At 35.6% G+C, this 17315-nt stretch overlaps 1 protein-coding gene across 1 annotated transcript in view; it reads right to left on the reverse strand.

Moving 5' to 3' along the window:
* The window catches only part of LOC123554840 (uncharacterized), a 76366-nt gene that overhangs the window by 41540 nt on the left and 17511 nt on the right, over nt 1–17315 (reverse strand). The window contains exons 2-6 of the mRNA XM_053547701.1: nt 14876–15824; nt 8546–8643; nt 7726–7870; nt 3699–3801; nt 2758–2884 (exon numbers count right to left, since the gene is read on the reverse strand). The gene's annotated coding sequence lies outside the window, so the exon portion shown is untranslated. The remainder of the gene's footprint in view (nt 1–2757; nt 2885–3698; nt 3802–7725; nt 7871–8545; nt 8644–14875; nt 15825–17315) is intronic.

Consider the following 17315-nt stretch of genomic DNA (forward strand, 5'->3'; position numbering starts at 1 on the left):
CTGCCAAATAAATCTGTTGACATAAATGAAATTTCAGATCAGTATCTTCATTAGTTACGGAGATATACCCATTTTAATTTGAAATAAAGGGAGGTAATTTGACATAAAATCAGTCCATGGTTATCTACCCTGATTGGCTCAGTCCAACTAATGACAATAATGAAATTTCAAGTAAGTCCTATAAGTACTTACCGATATAAATCCATTTTGACTACAATCAGGGGAGGTAATCAGATATAAAATAACCTACGATTGGATCTGATTTGTCATGGAATCCAACATCTATTGTTGTTGAAGATATTTTGGAACTTTGTATAAAAAGAAACCATAAATGAAGTCTCTATATGGCTGCAAAAGCCAAAATAGCCAATTCTGGACCTTTCAGGGGCCATAACTCTGGAACCCGTAATGGAATCTGGCCAGTTCAAGAAAGGAACCAAGATCTTGTAGTGATACAAGTTGTGTGCAAGTTTGGTTAAAATCAAATCATAAATGAAGTTGCTATTGTGCAGACAAGGTCAAAATAGCTAATTCTGGCCCTTTCAGGGGCCATAACTCTGGAACCCATTATGGGATCTGGCCGATTCAATAAAGGAACAGAGATCTTATAGCAACACAAGTTTTGTGCAAGTTTGTTTAAATTCAAATCATAAATGAAGCTGCTATTGTGCAGAAAAGGTCTAAAGAGCTAATTCTGGCCCTTTCAGGGGCCATAACTCTAGAACCCATAAAGGAATCTGGCCAGTTCAAGAAAGGAACAAAGATCTTATAGTGATACAAGTTGTGTGCAAGTCTGGTTAAAATCAAATCATAAATGAAGCTGCTATTGTGCAGACAAGGTCAAAATAGCTAATACTGGCCCTTTCAGGGGCCATAACTCTGGAACCCATAATGGGATCTGGCCAGTTCAAGAAAGGAACCGAGATCTTATGGTGATACAAGTTGTGTGCAAGTTTGGTTAAAATAAAATTATAAATGAAACCACTATCGTGCAGACAAGAAATTGTTGACGGACGCACGGACGGACGTTCTAACGAAACGGTCTTTATGTGACTCCCCCATTGTTCTCTCTTTTGTTCTAACAGTCACATAAAAAGAAAAATAGTCACATAAACAGAACGGAATGAATGACATCAAAGAGAAAGTACCGTTATGCAGTCACTTAACCATCATTTTGCGGGCACAGACGGACTGACGACGGACGACGGACGAATGGTGATCACAAAAGCTCACCTTGTCACTATGTGACAGGTGAGCTAATAAAACCAATAAAAAAAATTTAGATAAATATAATTTCGTATTTGTCATTGACTCATTAGTGATTTTTCTATCAACTAGAATTTATTATTCATACAACAGCTATACCACTTTCCTCGTTTATAATCGGTGAATTGAGCAACCTGTGTTATATGATTGTATTCGTAAACCGAATGCAGTGCCGCACAATAAACTAAATAATATTTTGACGCAGTCTACTTTCGCTTTTGAATATCTGGTAATCGGCGTCATAATCTAGTCAAAACTTTTTTTTTTTGTTTACCGGTATTTTTATTTATTGAGAAGGTCGAGCAAACACTCGTGCTGTTGATACTAGTCATTTTTAATTGAATAAATTTGAAAAAAAAGCAGTATGATTCGTCATGTTTTTGTTCATCAAATAACTGGTACAATATATCGCAGTATATTGCAATATCCACATACAATATTGCAATATATCGCAATACCAATTTTCGTGGCAATACCCACCCCTACCTTTGATAGTTTAGGTGAAAAGTTGACCTAAACATAAAACTTAACCAAGAAATCTGATATTTTCTAAGTACAAAAGGGGCCATAAATCTTGCAAAAAGCAGGATGGAGTTATGTTTCTTGCTATACAGGGTCAGCTTATGATGGTGAACAAGTGTTCCAAGTTTCAAAGCAATAGCTTTGGTAGTTTAGGAGAAAAGCTGACCTAAACATAAAACTTAACCAGGCAACGCCGATGCCGGCGCCGAAACCGCTCAAGTGATGACAATAACTCATCATTTTTTTTCAAAAAATTAGATGAGCTAAAAATCATGGGTATATGAAATAATCCCCCGTGCAACTTATTAAACATGTTAAGTGTTGAAAATGAAATATAGCTACATCCGGAGAATTACAGTAGACTTTCACAAAACACTTTTAGTGCAATTAATTTTGAAATTCATAAAAAATTCATAAATTGTTTCTCTACACAAGAGTTAAAGGGGTATATACATACAAGTAATTGAATCTAATTTAACAACAGTACAGTGTTGACTCCCTACGCAAAACAACCCACAACATAAACGAAAGTCATCAATTGAGGAATTTCCAGCCGAGAGTGGTTATTTTCAATGAAACCGATTTCATGATTTAACATAGGTTTCACTATATTGTATTTAAGAAATAATAAGTTCCCAAACATGGTTTATTGTAGTATAACACAAGCTTTGAGTTCTTATGTGTAAGAATATATCACAACGGCTGTAGGCCTGAGTGGTATATTGTTTCGCATAAGAACGAAAAAGCCTGGTTATTCAGATAACATCACTGCACGCGAGTGGTTTATTGCAGAATAACCCGAAACAGATTTTGCTCTACATAAATGTAAGTTATTTTGCGAGTCGTGTTAGAATTCTAGATAACTTGATGGGAAATTTCTTAATACATGTATATAAGCGTATGTACCTACACAACAAGCCTGGTAAGTACTTACAGTTGAACTTTATTCATAAATATTTCACAACTTACTTGAGTTGGTTATTCTTGGTGATGAGGTCCTGTACAAGGGTCTGTCTGTGATCGCAGTCTGCCATCAGTGATGGGAAGTTCTCTCTCACCATCTTATTATTGTTACTGTCTAGACAAACCATAGATCCTAAAACAGAAACTAATTATTTTTATTAGTAAACAAACCACATTTACAGAAAAAAAGCATGCTCCCCAATCCCTATACATTCTTCATAAACAAGAGGATCACGACAGCTGTAAATTGCTCACCTAAGTTTCAGAGCTCAAATGGGTTTAAAACATATGTGGAAAGCAGACTCACTAACAGCCATGATTTTTCCAAATGTAATCATTCCAATATTCTTTTTAAAAAGATCTTTCGTGTCATATTATTATATATTTTCAAAGCTACAGCAAAACATAAAAAGAGCCCCTACCCTTCTCTTGAAAAACTCCTTGAACCAGTCAAATTGTAGTTCAAATAACAACTTCAGCATCAGTTCTGTATACCTATTTCAAATTTCTGCCATTTCATACACATTCAAAATGGCATGAGAGAGTGTAAAATACATTAGTCTTCAGATGTATTTCAAAATTTGGTAATTATTGCTTTTCATGCTGTACTTTTGCAGGACATCACTTGGAAAAAATCTTTATTATTTATCAGCTGTTTAAGAAATGAGCAGTGCCGTGAGAAAACCAACATAGTGCATATGCGATCAGCAAGGATCCAGACCAGCCTGCGCATCCACACAGTCTGGTCAGGATCCATACTGTTCGTAATGGTTTCTCTAATTGCGGTAGGCTTTGAAAGTGAACAGCATGGATCCTGACCAGACTGCATGGATCCATGCTGGTTGCAAATGCACTATATTGGTTTTCTCATGGCACGGCTCAAATTGTTTTGTAAGAATGGTGCAATAACTGCAAGAAAAATGCATGCTCTCTATATCACTTAGTACCTGAGGTATGATGTATATCAGCTGGATGCTGCAACTTTACAGGGGTCAGACCATGCTCTCTAAGCTTCTTATTCACTGCTGACCAATCATCTGACATCTTGCTCTGTAAGTAGTTAAATGTCAATTCAATAACAAAATCTAATTTAAAGTTTTGTAAATATTTGTGTTACATTGCTAAATCTAGCAACAGAGTCGCTCTAGCATGGGCATGCCTGAGAACTTTTGAAGGCATGGGTCCCCTACTGGAAAGCTCCTAATTTTCTCTATTGTTATTTATAGTAACAACAAAGGGAAGGTAATCCTTTAAAACAAGAGGGCCATGAAGGCCCTGTATTGCTCACCTGACCTATTGACCTAAAGATCATCAAGATTATCATTCTGACCAAGTTTCATTAAGATATGGTCATAAATGTGGCCTCTAAAGTGTTAAATAGTTTTTCCTTCGATTTGACCCAGTGACCTAGTTTTTGACCAGACATGACCCAGATTCTAACTTGACCTAAAGATCACCAAGATTAACATTCTAAGTTTTGTGAGGATATAGTCATAAATGTGGCCTCTAGAGTGTTGACGAGCGTTTCCTTTGATTTGACCTAGTGACCTAGTTTTTGACCCCAACTGACCCAGATTTGAACTTGACTTATAGATCATCAAGATTAACATTCTGACTAAGTTAGAGTGTTAACTAGCTTTTCCTTTGATTTTTTTTTGTTTTTGATAATTTTTGACCCCAGATGACCCAATATTAAAGTTGTCTAAGATTGTATTGAGGGTAACATTCTGACCAAGTTTCATTTAGATTACGCCAAAATTGTGACCACTAGAGTGTTAACAGTCAAATTTTAACAAGCTTTTCCTTTGATTTGACCTGGTGACCTAGTTTTTGACCCCACATGACCCAATATCAAACTCATCCAAGACTTTATTAAGGGTAACATTCTGACCAAGTTTCATTAAGATTGGACCAAAATTGTGACCTCTAGAATGTTAATAACCTTTTCCTTTGATTTGACCTGGTGACCTAGTTTTTGACCCCGGATTACCCAATATCGAACTTGTCCAAGATTTTATTGAGGGTAACATTCTGACCAAGTTTCAAGAAGATTGGGCCAAAATTGTGACCTCTAGAGTGTTAACTAGCTTTTCCTTTGATTTTTTTTTGTTTTTGATAATTTTTGACCCCAGATGACCCAATATTATAGTTGTCTTAAGATTGTATTGAGGGTAACATTCTGACCAAGTTTCATTTAGATTAGGCCAAAATTGTGACCACTAGAGTGTTAACAGTCAAATTTTAACAAGCTTTTCCTTTGATTTGACCTGGTGACCTAGTTTTTGACCCCACATGACCCAATAACAAACTCATCCAAAACTTTATCAAGGGTAACATTCTGACCAAGTTTCATTAAGATTGGACCAAAATTGTGACCTCTAGAGTGTTAATAACCTTTTCCTTTGATTTGACCTGGTGACCTAGTTTTTGACCCCGGATTACCCAATACCATACTTGTCCAAGATTTTATTCAGGGTAACATTCTGACCAAGTTTCAAGAAGATTGGGCCAAAATTGTGACCTCTAGAGTGTTAACAAGCTTTTCCTTTGATTAGACCTGGTGACCTAGTTTTTGACCCCAGATGACCCAATATCAAACTCATCCAAGATTTTATTGAGGGTAACATTCTGACTAAGTTTCATTAAGATTGGGCCAAAATTGTGACCTCTAGAGTGTTAACAGTCAAATTGTTGATGACGACGGACGGATGACGGACGACGGACACAGGGCGATCACAAAAGCTCACCTTGAGCACTTTGTGCTCAGGTGAGCTAAAAAATGTATGCTTCGGATTAGTTCCTTCCCAAAGCATAAAATCAAACCCTGACTGACAAGAAGATGGAAAACTCAACACTACCCGGCCAAACAAATAGAATGCAAATCATTTACAGACTAACATTCAACAGTGTTGTTGTGCAGAATAATAAAGCACTTTGATGATTCTGATTTATCAAGGGAAGTTACTCCAACCGGTGTCGATGTAAACAAAACACAAGATACCGTGGTGATTTGTTTTCTATATGAAAATAAATAAAATAAACTAGTGAATTATGATTTAATTGACTTGCATTTTTTTTTTTTTGGAGGGGAACTTTAGGCATCGGAATTTGGGAAAAAAAATATTTTGAGGGGGAATGGGGCCGAATTTCGCAGAATATTTTGGTGAAAAAAAACGCTGCCAATTGCTGCCAGAGTCCGTGTCAAAAATATTAAGTAATAAGAGAGGTAGATAAAATGTATCAAAACACTATATTTAAGTATAGCCTAAGCAAAAAGGAGGCATACTTAATAAAATATTGGTGCAAGAGTTATGCATCTTGTGTCATATGATGTGGGTGATAATGTGGAACAACTACTTCAAGTTTGAATCAAATGCATTTCATAATAACTGAGATATAGTGAAAATGCATCAAAATTAACTTTTAATTCTAAGTAAAAGGGGGCATAATTCATAAAAAATTGGTGCCAGAGTTATGCACCTTGTGTTAAATAGTGTGGGTGATGATACTGAACAACTACTTTAAGTTTGAATCAAATCCATTCAGTAATAACACAGATAAAGTGAAAGTGCATCAAAACTTTCTGAAATTCTTAGTAAAAAGGGGGAATAATTCATGAAAAATTGGTGCCAGAGTTATGCAAACTGTGCCAAATGGTGTGGGTGATGATGTTGAACAGCTATTTTAAGTTGAATCAAATCCATTCAGTAGTAACAGTGATAGAGTGAAAGTGCATCAAAATTTGAACCTGAAATTCTAAGTAAAAAGGGGGAATAATTCATGAAAAATTGGTGCCAGAGTTATGCATCTTGTGTCATATGGCGTGGGTGATGATGTTGAACAACTATTTTAAGTTTGAATCAAATCCATTCAGTAGTAACAGTGATAGAGTGAAAGTGCATCAAAATTTGAACCTGAAATTCTAAGAAAAAAAGGGGGAACAATTCATGAAAAATTGGTGCTAGAGTTATGCATCTTGTGTCATATGGCGTGGATGATGATGATGAACAACTATTTTAAGTTTGAATTAAATCCATTCAGTAATAACTGAGATAGAGTGAAAGTGCATCAAAACTTGAACCTGAAATTCTAAGTAAAAAGGAGGATTAATTCATAAAAAATTTGTGCCACAGTTATGCATCTTGTGTCATATGGTGTGGGTGATGATGTTAAACAAGTATTTTAAGTTTGAATCAAATCCATTCAGTAATAACAGAGATAGAGTGAAAGTGCATCAAAACTTTAACCTTAAAAACTAAGTGAAAAGGGGAGAAAATCAAATCACATCAAATCAAGTAATTACAGAGATAAGTTGTAAAAAGCGAAAGTTTAAGAAAACTTAACCAAGGTGGGGACGCGGAAAGACGCCGACACCGGGTCAAGTAGGATAGCTCTCCTTATACTTCGTAGAGTCGAGCTAAAAATATGCACAACTAAGCTTACTTAGATGTTGTCATTTTCTATCAAAACAAGTTTTTATTTGCAGTTCTTTACCCAAAATAAATATTTTATAAGCACTTTTCCCTTATTGGACTGGCAAGTGGCAAGTAGCAAGTGACAACTGGCAACTAGTAACTGGCATGTCGTGACCAGCATCCCATGTTTCTATGGTACAAATCATTAAGGTTTTTTGTACAGTACCTTTTGTATTTCATTTACATATTGTAGTCAGTTAAGCCACTAATTAAGCAACTAATTGTTCCTAGGTTTTGTACCAGCATAAACTGGGTTTCCATAAATATATGTCATGTTCTCACATGAATCAGAAGTGGATGATGTCTAATGTGTTGCATGACCTTTTTATTTGTCACAGAGAACTCTTGCTTACCTTATCAGAAGTATAACTCGAGAAAAAATATGTTTTTTCCTAAAATATTTTTCCTGGTTATACAAAATGCTTGACACTGGTTTAAAGATTCACACTGACAAATGACCTATAAAGATGTAAAAAAAAAAAAAATGAAAATTGCATACCAGTTTTGACCCAGCCATCTTCGGTGAAGAAGTTTTTATTTTCTTCAGGTGCACTGAAATAGCCAAGACAAACCTGAGGTCATCTGATCCAAATTCCCCCTTCCTCATCTACACCACAAGTCTTGCCTGTGTCTACATCCACTATCTGAACAAATACATATATTTAATTGGCTTCATGCATAAACTTAACATCTGTTAGCTCCTAATTGATCTGGGATCTGAATAATTTCATTTCTGAAAATGGTATTTTTATGTCTTAAGGATTTTTCAGCCAAAAGCTATGATTTATTGTAACAAGAGCTGTCACTAATGGTGACAAATGCCCCAGCAGCACCTTGACCTTTAACCTGGTGACCACAAAGTCAATATGGGTTGTGTACTCGATAAGTATTATCAGCATGTGAAGTCTAGAGGTCCTGGGTGCAGTGGTTCGCGAGAAAAGTGCCTTCATGCAAAAAAATGTCATGAACAAACAAACAAACAGACGGACAGTTGAAAACTAATATGCCTCCCTTCAGGGGCATAAAAAGAAGCATTTCTATTTACCATAAACTGGCACATTTATGGACTGCGGACTGAAATTACAACAAAATAATTTCTATTGTGGAAAAAAGACTGTAATGAATATTCATCTTATGACAGAACTTAGAACTTCTATATTGGTCAGACATTTTCATTGTTGAACTCATAACCTTGATATTGGTTTAATCATTTAACTCAGCCTAGTGCAATATGAAAGACCATAATGACGTTTAAAACAGAGGTTATAAGTTCTAATCTCTGAAATAAGTTAGAGCTTTTCTTTTTGCAACAAAAATACCTTTATCTCGACCAAAAGAAGGAGTTTTCCCACTGGTTTATATTTAAATGTATCCTTCCTATTTACATGTGTTCCACCTATTCCTGTCATTCCATATCCTGGAAAACAAGAAAAACACCAAAATTCAAGGCATAAAAGTTATTTGGACACTCATGAATGTAATATACAAGTGTAGGTAGATAATGTGGATGCCTCAATCAACGAAATTACAACCAAAGTTCAAATACAAAAACGTTACATTCAAACAAAGTAGTTCTTTATGCTGCATCTCAGAAGTCTTAAACAAGAGGACCATGAAGGCCCTGTATCGCTCATCTGACCTATTGACCTAAAGATCATCAAGATATTTTCATTAATATATGGTCATAAATGTGGCCTCTAAAGTGTTAACTAACTTTTCCTTTGATTTGACCTGGTGACCTAGTTTTTGACCCCATATGACTCAGATTCGAACTTGACCTAAAGATCATCAAGATCAACATTCTGACTAAGTTTCATGAAGATACAGTCATAAATGTGGCCTCTAGAGCGTTAACAAGCTTTTCCTTTAATTTGATACAGGGACCTAGTTTTTGACCCCACATGACCCAGATTTGAACTTGATCTAAAGATCATCAAGATTAACATTCTGACCAAGTTTCATGAAGATACAGTCTTAAATGTGGCCTCTAAAGCGTTAACAAGCTTTTCCTTTCATTTGAAACAGTGACCTAGTTTTTGATCCCACCTGACCCAGATTTGAACATGGCCTATACTTCATCAAGATTAACATTCTGACCAAGTTTCATTAAGATATGGTCATAAATGTGGCCTCTGGAGTGTTAAGAAGCTTTTCCTTCGATTTGACCTGGTGACCTAGTTTTTGACCCTACATAACCCAGATTCAAACTGTACTTTAAAATCATCATGAGTAACATTCTGACCAATTTTTATGAAGATATAGTCATAAATGTGGCCTCTAGAGTGTTAACAAACTTTTCTTTTGATTTGACCTGGTGACCTAGTTTTTGACCCCAGATAACCAAAAATCAAATTCATCCAAGATTGTATTAAGGGTAACATTCTGACCAAGTTTCATTAAGATTGGGCCAAAATTGTGACCTCTAGAGTGTTAACAAGCTTTTCCTTTGATTTGATCTGTTGACCTAGTTTTTGATCCCAGATGACCTAATATCAAACTAATCCAAAATTTTATTGAGGGTAACATTCTGACCAAGTTTCATTAAGATTGGGCCAAAATTGTGACCTCTAGAGTGTTAACAAGCTTTTCCTTTCATTTGACCCAGTGACCTAGTTTTTGACCCCAGATGACCCAATATTGAACTCGTCCAAGATTTTTATAAGGGTAACATTCTGACCAAGTTTCAAGAAGATTGGGCCAAAATTGTGACCTCTAGAGTGTTAACAGTCAAATTGTTGACGACAGATGACTGATGACGGACGACGATGGTCAACGGACACAGGGCGATCACAAAAGCTCACCTTGAGCACTTCATCCTCAGGTGAGCTAAAAAGGTAATTTAAATGATATTACAATATTCAGACAGAGAGGTACTCATGACAGATGCAACATGTATTTCTATTGCTTCATGATTAGCACAGACTCCTTTAATCATACAGGACAACAATGGTCTAGAGACAACAGCTTGTGACGGGATTGCATCTCCTGACATGTCAGGTGGAAAATCAGTACTGGATCAAAGATTAAAAAAGAGGGCCATGAAGGCCCTGTATCGCTCACCTGACCTATTGGCCTAAAGATCATTAAGATGGTCATAAATGTGGCCTCTAAAGTGTTAACTAACTTTTCCTTTGATTTGACCTGGTGACCTAGTTTTTGACCCCATATAACTCAGATTCGAATTTGACCCAAAGATCATCAAGATCAACATTCTGACTAAGTTTCATGAAGATATAGTCATAAATGTGGCCTCTAGAGTGCTAACAAGCTTTTCCTTTGATTTGACCCGGTGACCTAGTTTTTGACCCAACATGACCCAGATTCGAACTTGACCTAAAGATCATCAAGATTAACATTCTGACTAAGTTTCATGAAGATACAGTCATAAATGTGGCCTCTACAGTGTAAACAAGCTTTTCCTTTGATTTGACCCGGTGACCTAGTTTTCATTACCACCTGACCCAGATTTAAACATGACCTATGGATCATCAAGGTTAACATTCTGACTAAGTTTCATTAAGATATGGTCATAAATATGGCCTATAGAGTGTTAACTAGCTTTTCTTTTGATTTGACCTGGTGACCTAGTTTTTGACCCTACATGACCCAGATTCAAACTGGACTTTTAGATCATCATGAGTAACATTCTGACCAAGTTTCATAAAGATACAGTCATAAATATGACCTCTAGAGTGTTAACAAGCTTTTCCTTTGATTTGACCTGGTGACCTAGTTTTTGACCCCAGATAACCCAATATCAAACTCGTCCAAGACTTTATTAAGGGTAACATTCTGACAAAGTTTCATTAAGATTGGGCCAAAATTGTGACCTCTAGAGTGTTAACAAGCTTTTCCTTTGATTTGACCTGGTGACCTAGTTTTTAACCCCAGATGACCCAATATCAAACTTGTCCAAGATTTATTGAGTGTAACATTCTGACCAAGTTTCATTAAGATTGGGCCAAAATTGTGACCTCTAGAGTGTCAACAAGCTTTTCCTTTGATTTGACCTGGTGACCTAGTTTTTGACCCCAGATGACCCAATATCAAACTCATCCAAGATTTTCATGAGGGTAACATTCTGACCAAGTTCCATTAAGATTAGGCCAAAATTGTGACCTCTAGAGTGTTAACAGTCAAATTGTTGACGATGGACGGACGACTGACGACGACGGACGATGGACACAGGGCAATCACAAAAGCTCACCTTGAGCACTTTGTGCTCAGGTGAGCTAAAAACTATGTTTGAAGTACAATCTCTGAAAGCAGATTTGTCATCAGTCAACTTTATCATTAAGCTCAGGATCAGCCAGTCAGATTCTTTAGCCTTGAGGCTGGTCTCCAAAGTCTGTTTTATAACCAAGGATGCAGTAATATTTTTCCCAAGTGGTAAAAGTCCCTGACTTTGAATCACTTGCCCCTCACCGATGTGGGTTCAAGCCTCACAGGTGCTGATGCTCATCTGATTTTTTTGTATAATAGAAAATTGTCCTACCCATGATTTTCTAAGTCCAAAAAAGGACAATAATTCTTGCAAAAAGCAGTATAAAGTTATGTTTCTTGATGTACATAGTCAGCTTTTGATGGTGAAAACTGTTGCAAATTTTAAAGCAATAGCTTGAATAGTTTAGGAGAAAAGCTGACCTAACATAAAACTTAACCAAGAAATCTGATATTTTCTAAGTCCAAAAGGGGCCATAAGTCTTGCAAAAAGCAGGATAGATTTATGTTTCTTGCTGTACATGGTCAGCTTATGATGGTGAACAAATGTTGCAAGTTTTAAAGAAATAGCTTTGATAGTTGAGAAAAGCTGACTTAAAGATATTATTCAACCAAGAAAACTGATTTTCTAAGTCAAAAAGGGGCAATAATTCTTGAAAAAAGCAGGATGGAGTTATGTTTCTTGATGTACAATGTCAGCTTATGATGGTGAACAAGTGTTGCAAATTTTAAAGCAATAGCTTTGATAGTTTAGGAGAAAAAGTTGACCTAAACATAAAACTTAACCAAGAAATCTGATATGTTCTAAGTTCAAAAGGGGCCATAAATCTTGCAAAAAGCAGGATGGAGTTATGTATTATATACCATGTTTACGGACAATGGCGAAGATAAAAACAAGAGCTGTCACAGGAGACAGCGTGCTCGACTATTTCAATGCTGGATAGTGAAACTGGGCACATCTGAGGAAACTAGAGCTGTCACTGGGGTGTTTAATGACTCCAACTGTGGATGAAGATATTGCACAATAGCCTGAGTCTATGTCAAAAATATCAACTTAAAGTAATAAGAGAGGTAAAGATAAAATGTATCAAAATACTATATAAGTATATCCTAAGCAAAAAGGGGCATAATTCATTAAATATTGGTGCCAGAGCTGTGCAGCTTGTGTCATATAGTGTGGGTGATGATGTTGAACAACTATTTAAAGTTTGAATCAAATCCATTCAGTAATAACAGAGACAGAGTGAAAGTGCATCAAAACTTTAACCTAAAATTCTAAGTAAAAAGGGGGAATAATTAATAAAAAATTGGTGCCAGAGTTATGCACCTTGCGTCATATGGTGTGGGTGATGATGTTGAACAACTATTTTAAGTTTGAATCAAATCCATTCAGTAATAACATAGACAGAGTGAAAGTGCATCAAAACCTTAACCTAAAATTCTAAGTAAAAAGGGGAAATAATTCATGAAAAATTGGTCCCAGAGTTATGCACCTTGCATCATATGATAAGGGTAATGATGTTGAACAATTGTTTAAGTTTGAATCAGATCCATTCAGTAATAACAGAGATAGAGTGAAAGTGCATAAAACTTTAACCTGAAATTCTAAGTAAAAAGGGGAATAATTCCTGAAAAATTGTGCCAGAGTTATGCATCTTGTGTCATATAATGTGGGTGATGATGTTGAACAACTATTTTAAGATGGAACCAAATCCATCCAGTAATAACAGAGGTAGAGTGAAAGTGCATCAAAACTTTAACCTGAAATTCTAAGTAAAAAGGGGGAATAATTCATGAAAAAATGGTGCCAGAGTTATGCATCTTGTGTCATATGATGTGGGTGATGATGCTGAACAACTATTTTAAGTTTGAATCAAATCCATTCAGTAATAACAGAGGTAGAGTGAAAGTGCACCAAAACTTTAACCTGAAATTCTAAGTAAAAAAAGGGAATAATTCATGAAAAAATGGTCCCAGAGTTATGCATCTTGTGTCATATGATGTGGGTGATGATGCTGAACAACTATTTTAAGTTTGAATCAAATCCATTCAGTAATAACAGAGACAGAGTGAAAGTGCACCAAAACTTTAACCTGAAATTCTAAGTAAAAAGGGGGAATAATTCATGAAAAAATGGTGCCAGAGTTATGCATCTTGTGTCATATGATGTGGGTGATGATGCTGAACAACTATTTTAAGTCTGAATCAAATCCATTCAGTAATAACAGAGGTAGAGTGAAAGTGCACCAAAACTTTAACCTGAAATTCTAAGTAAAAAGGGGGAATAATTCATGAAAAAATGGTGCCAGAGTTATGCATTTTGTGTCATATGATGTGGGTGATGATGCTGAACAACTATTTTAAGTTTGAATCAAATCCATTCAGTAATAACAGAGGTAGAGTGAAAGTGCACCAAAACTTTAACCTGAAATTCTAAGTAAAAAGGGGGAATAATTTTTTGAAAAAATGGTGCCAGAGTTATGCACCTTGTGACATATGATGTGGGTGATGATGTTGAACAACTGTTTTAAGTTTAGATCAAATCCATTTAGTAATAACAGAGATAGAGTGAAAGTGCATCAAAACTTTAACCTGAATATCTAAGTGAAAAGGGGGGATAATTCATGAAATATTGGTCCCAGAGTTATGCACCTTGTGTCAGATGATGTGGATGATGATGAGGAATACGTATTTCAAGTTTGAATCAAATCCATCATGTAATTACAGAGATATGTTGAAAAAAAGAGAAAGTGCACCAAAACTTTAACCAAGGTAGGGACGCGGAAAGACGCCGACGCCTGGGCAAGTAGGATAGCCCTCCTTATACTTTGTATAGTCAAGCTAAAAATGCAACTTAATCAACAGAAATAGATGACTTTTGTACTAATATTCAAACAGGTAAAATTATTCTATTCAAAACTTTCTGCAGAATAATAGTTAGGAATGCAGTTATTGTCATATTTACACAATAAATATATATTTCTGTGTGTTCTCTTGCATTGTAATTACGGTATTTTCAATACTATAAATATCACTTTTTTAGGGAAAGCCTTTCATTTCAGTCTAATATTAGCGCTGGACATGAATAAGCACATGCCTGATCCCGCTAATTGCACGAAAATTAGTACTCCGCTAATATTAATACACTTACAGTATATGGCGCATCTAAAGTTGTTTTCTGGTACTATACATACTATAAGTAATGTTAAGCATTTAGTTGCACATAGAATGACTGGTTATTGCCTAAACGCATCCCTACCTGCAAACGAAAATATTTACATGAAGCTGGTAATTGATTATGGAAAGAGAAATTATATCTTGATATGATATAATATCTACTAGTAACATGTCTCCTCTGCATTTGCAATCACTGTTCTTTTGTATTTTAGATCGACAATTCAACGAATAGTCTGAGCTATTCTACTCACATGTTCATGCATCATCGTTGGTGTCGACGTCAGCGTAATGCTTTGCTTAATGTTTTGCATGAAACTTTATATCTCCAAGAAAACTGAAGGTATTTGGTTGAAACTTTGCACATTTCTTCGACTTCAACAGTATCTTCCCATCAAGGCCCATAACTCTGGCCAGCATTTGATTGTTTTTCAGCCAAATGAGATTCTTCTAGACAAGTCAGTGATGGCACAGCAAAATTAATGACAGAATCTTCTGGTCTGATATCACCCTTTAGTTCCTGACCCCGGTTTTTCCATCCTGACATAAACCTGAGGAACTTTCATTAGAACAGTTTTAATCCAATCCACCAAAATGTTTTCACTTCTTCTGAGTATCTCACGTTTCGGGTACTGTCCACGGAAAACCATTCTACCACATCAGCAAATAACAAAAAAGCAATATTCGATAAAGGAATCTTCCGTTCCACGAGTAATGTTGTAAATTTTATGTAAATTTCCATTTGATTTTCTGATTTAAGGTAGTCTAAAACATCAAGGATCGGTTGAATAATATTTTCATTTGTGAACATATCACATTCTTCGCATGAGTCTGTGCTCAGGACAAAGCAAGGGTCTGTTTGCACTGAAGATGTGGATTCTAGCAAAGTCATATTTTGGAAAGTAAGCTGCATAGTATCTTCATCTTCATCTGAACTCTCAATATTCTCAGATTCTTCCAGCAATTTGTGAGCACCTTTCACTGGTGTTTCTGGTTTGGGAGCTTTTTTAATTGGCGAAACGTCTTCTAGCCTTGAAACTCTCACTGTTTTTGTGTCATTTTTTGAAATTAAAGTCCTTTTCGAGAGTTTTAAATCTTTTGGAATAATTTTGAAGTCATGGGTTTCCAAATTGTGAAAAATGATATCGCCAAAGTTTGTTGTCTGGAACTTGCAGTTTATGCAGCTGAAATCTTCCATTTTGCCTGAAAATAAACAAAAAAATGCTTTAAATCATAAATTTCTTCTCCCAAGAAACATACAGAATCTTTGAAAATATTCCCAAGACATGGTACAGATAGATCGCGTAAACTCGCAAGTGAGGTTCAGAATCACCGGCAATAAACATACAGTAGGCCTATTTTACACCCTGGCTTTAAATCTTGTTTTTATGTTCAAAATTGTTTATTCATATAACAAATAACCATAATACCTTTTGTTATTAATCAATTGCAGCGGTACAAACTCAAAACTCCGTGTTCAACCAATCTAAACATGATAAAACCCAATTTTCTTTCGTGTGTAGTGCTGATCTCATTCTAGCCTGCGGCGAGTTTCATGAATTTATTGTCTTAATGCTAAATATGATAATTTTGCGTATCATAGTCAACAATAAAGTTTGTTGGCTACACTATATATACAGATTGACACTATATATACAGATTGACTTACTTATCATTCAACAGTATCCTCATGAACACGAATTTTTAACTCCCTTACAGAAGCAAGCATCTGCAGCGTACATAATGTGTACTTGCTGCGTACATGCCGCGAACACAGTAGTACGCCAAAGAAGTATGTTTTACATACACTGCATGCTGCGTACATGCTGCATACATTCTGCGTACTATTTCACAGAGTACACAGCATGTACGCAGGAGACAGTAGTACACAACATGTATGCGGCACAGCGATTGAAATTTTCAGAAGTACACTTCATATACACAGCAAGAAAACAGATTTTTCTAGCAACTCTGATTATAGATTAGACCCATCATGTGATCTCTTTGGAGCATGCCCAGTAATAACTTCCTGTCTATTTGAAAATTGGAGCCAAAATGACAACAGTCTCTTAGAGTAAAATATCCTAAAATAAAGGACTAACATACAGTATCAAAGTTTTGTAAGTTGATGTTTTTTGTATTTTAACTGAAGTTAAAATATTCATGCAGTATAATTATTTACTTCATACTTAGCTGTGTTTGACTTTTGTATTTGAATTATAATTGTTCTTTTCATAACTTAGCAACTTGATTAAGACAACTTACATACTGGTATATATAAAGGAAATATTATGTATTATAATTTAGGTTATAATTTTAAATGTAACAAACTTGCCACAGCAAAACTTATTCTATATTAATTAGTAATTCAACTTCTCTTTCAATTATAGTAATCAATAAACATTTGTTTCTTTTACATTTTGATTTGGCTTAAAACTTAAGTGCATTACTTTACTTAAAATACATTGCATTCCACTGCCTAAATGTCTTTGCACAAAGTTGTACTGACTGAATGGGTAAAGAATATATCGATGCAAAAATACAAGAAAGGAATACACAATTTGCACCTTGTTCACAGCATGTACACCGGAGAGCCTATTTGCATGTGAAAAGTGTATGTGCCGCGTACATGCTGTGTACTATTTCTACGGTGTACTTCCCGCGTACTAAATTTCTCCAGTGTACTGCCTGCGT

The sequence above is a fragment of the Mercenaria mercenaria genome, chromosome 7, assembly GCF_021730395.1.
Source record: "Mercenaria mercenaria strain notata chromosome 7, MADL_Memer_1, whole genome shotgun sequence".
Classification (NCBI taxonomy): Eukaryota; Metazoa; Mollusca; class Bivalvia; order Venerida; family Veneridae; genus Mercenaria; species Mercenaria mercenaria.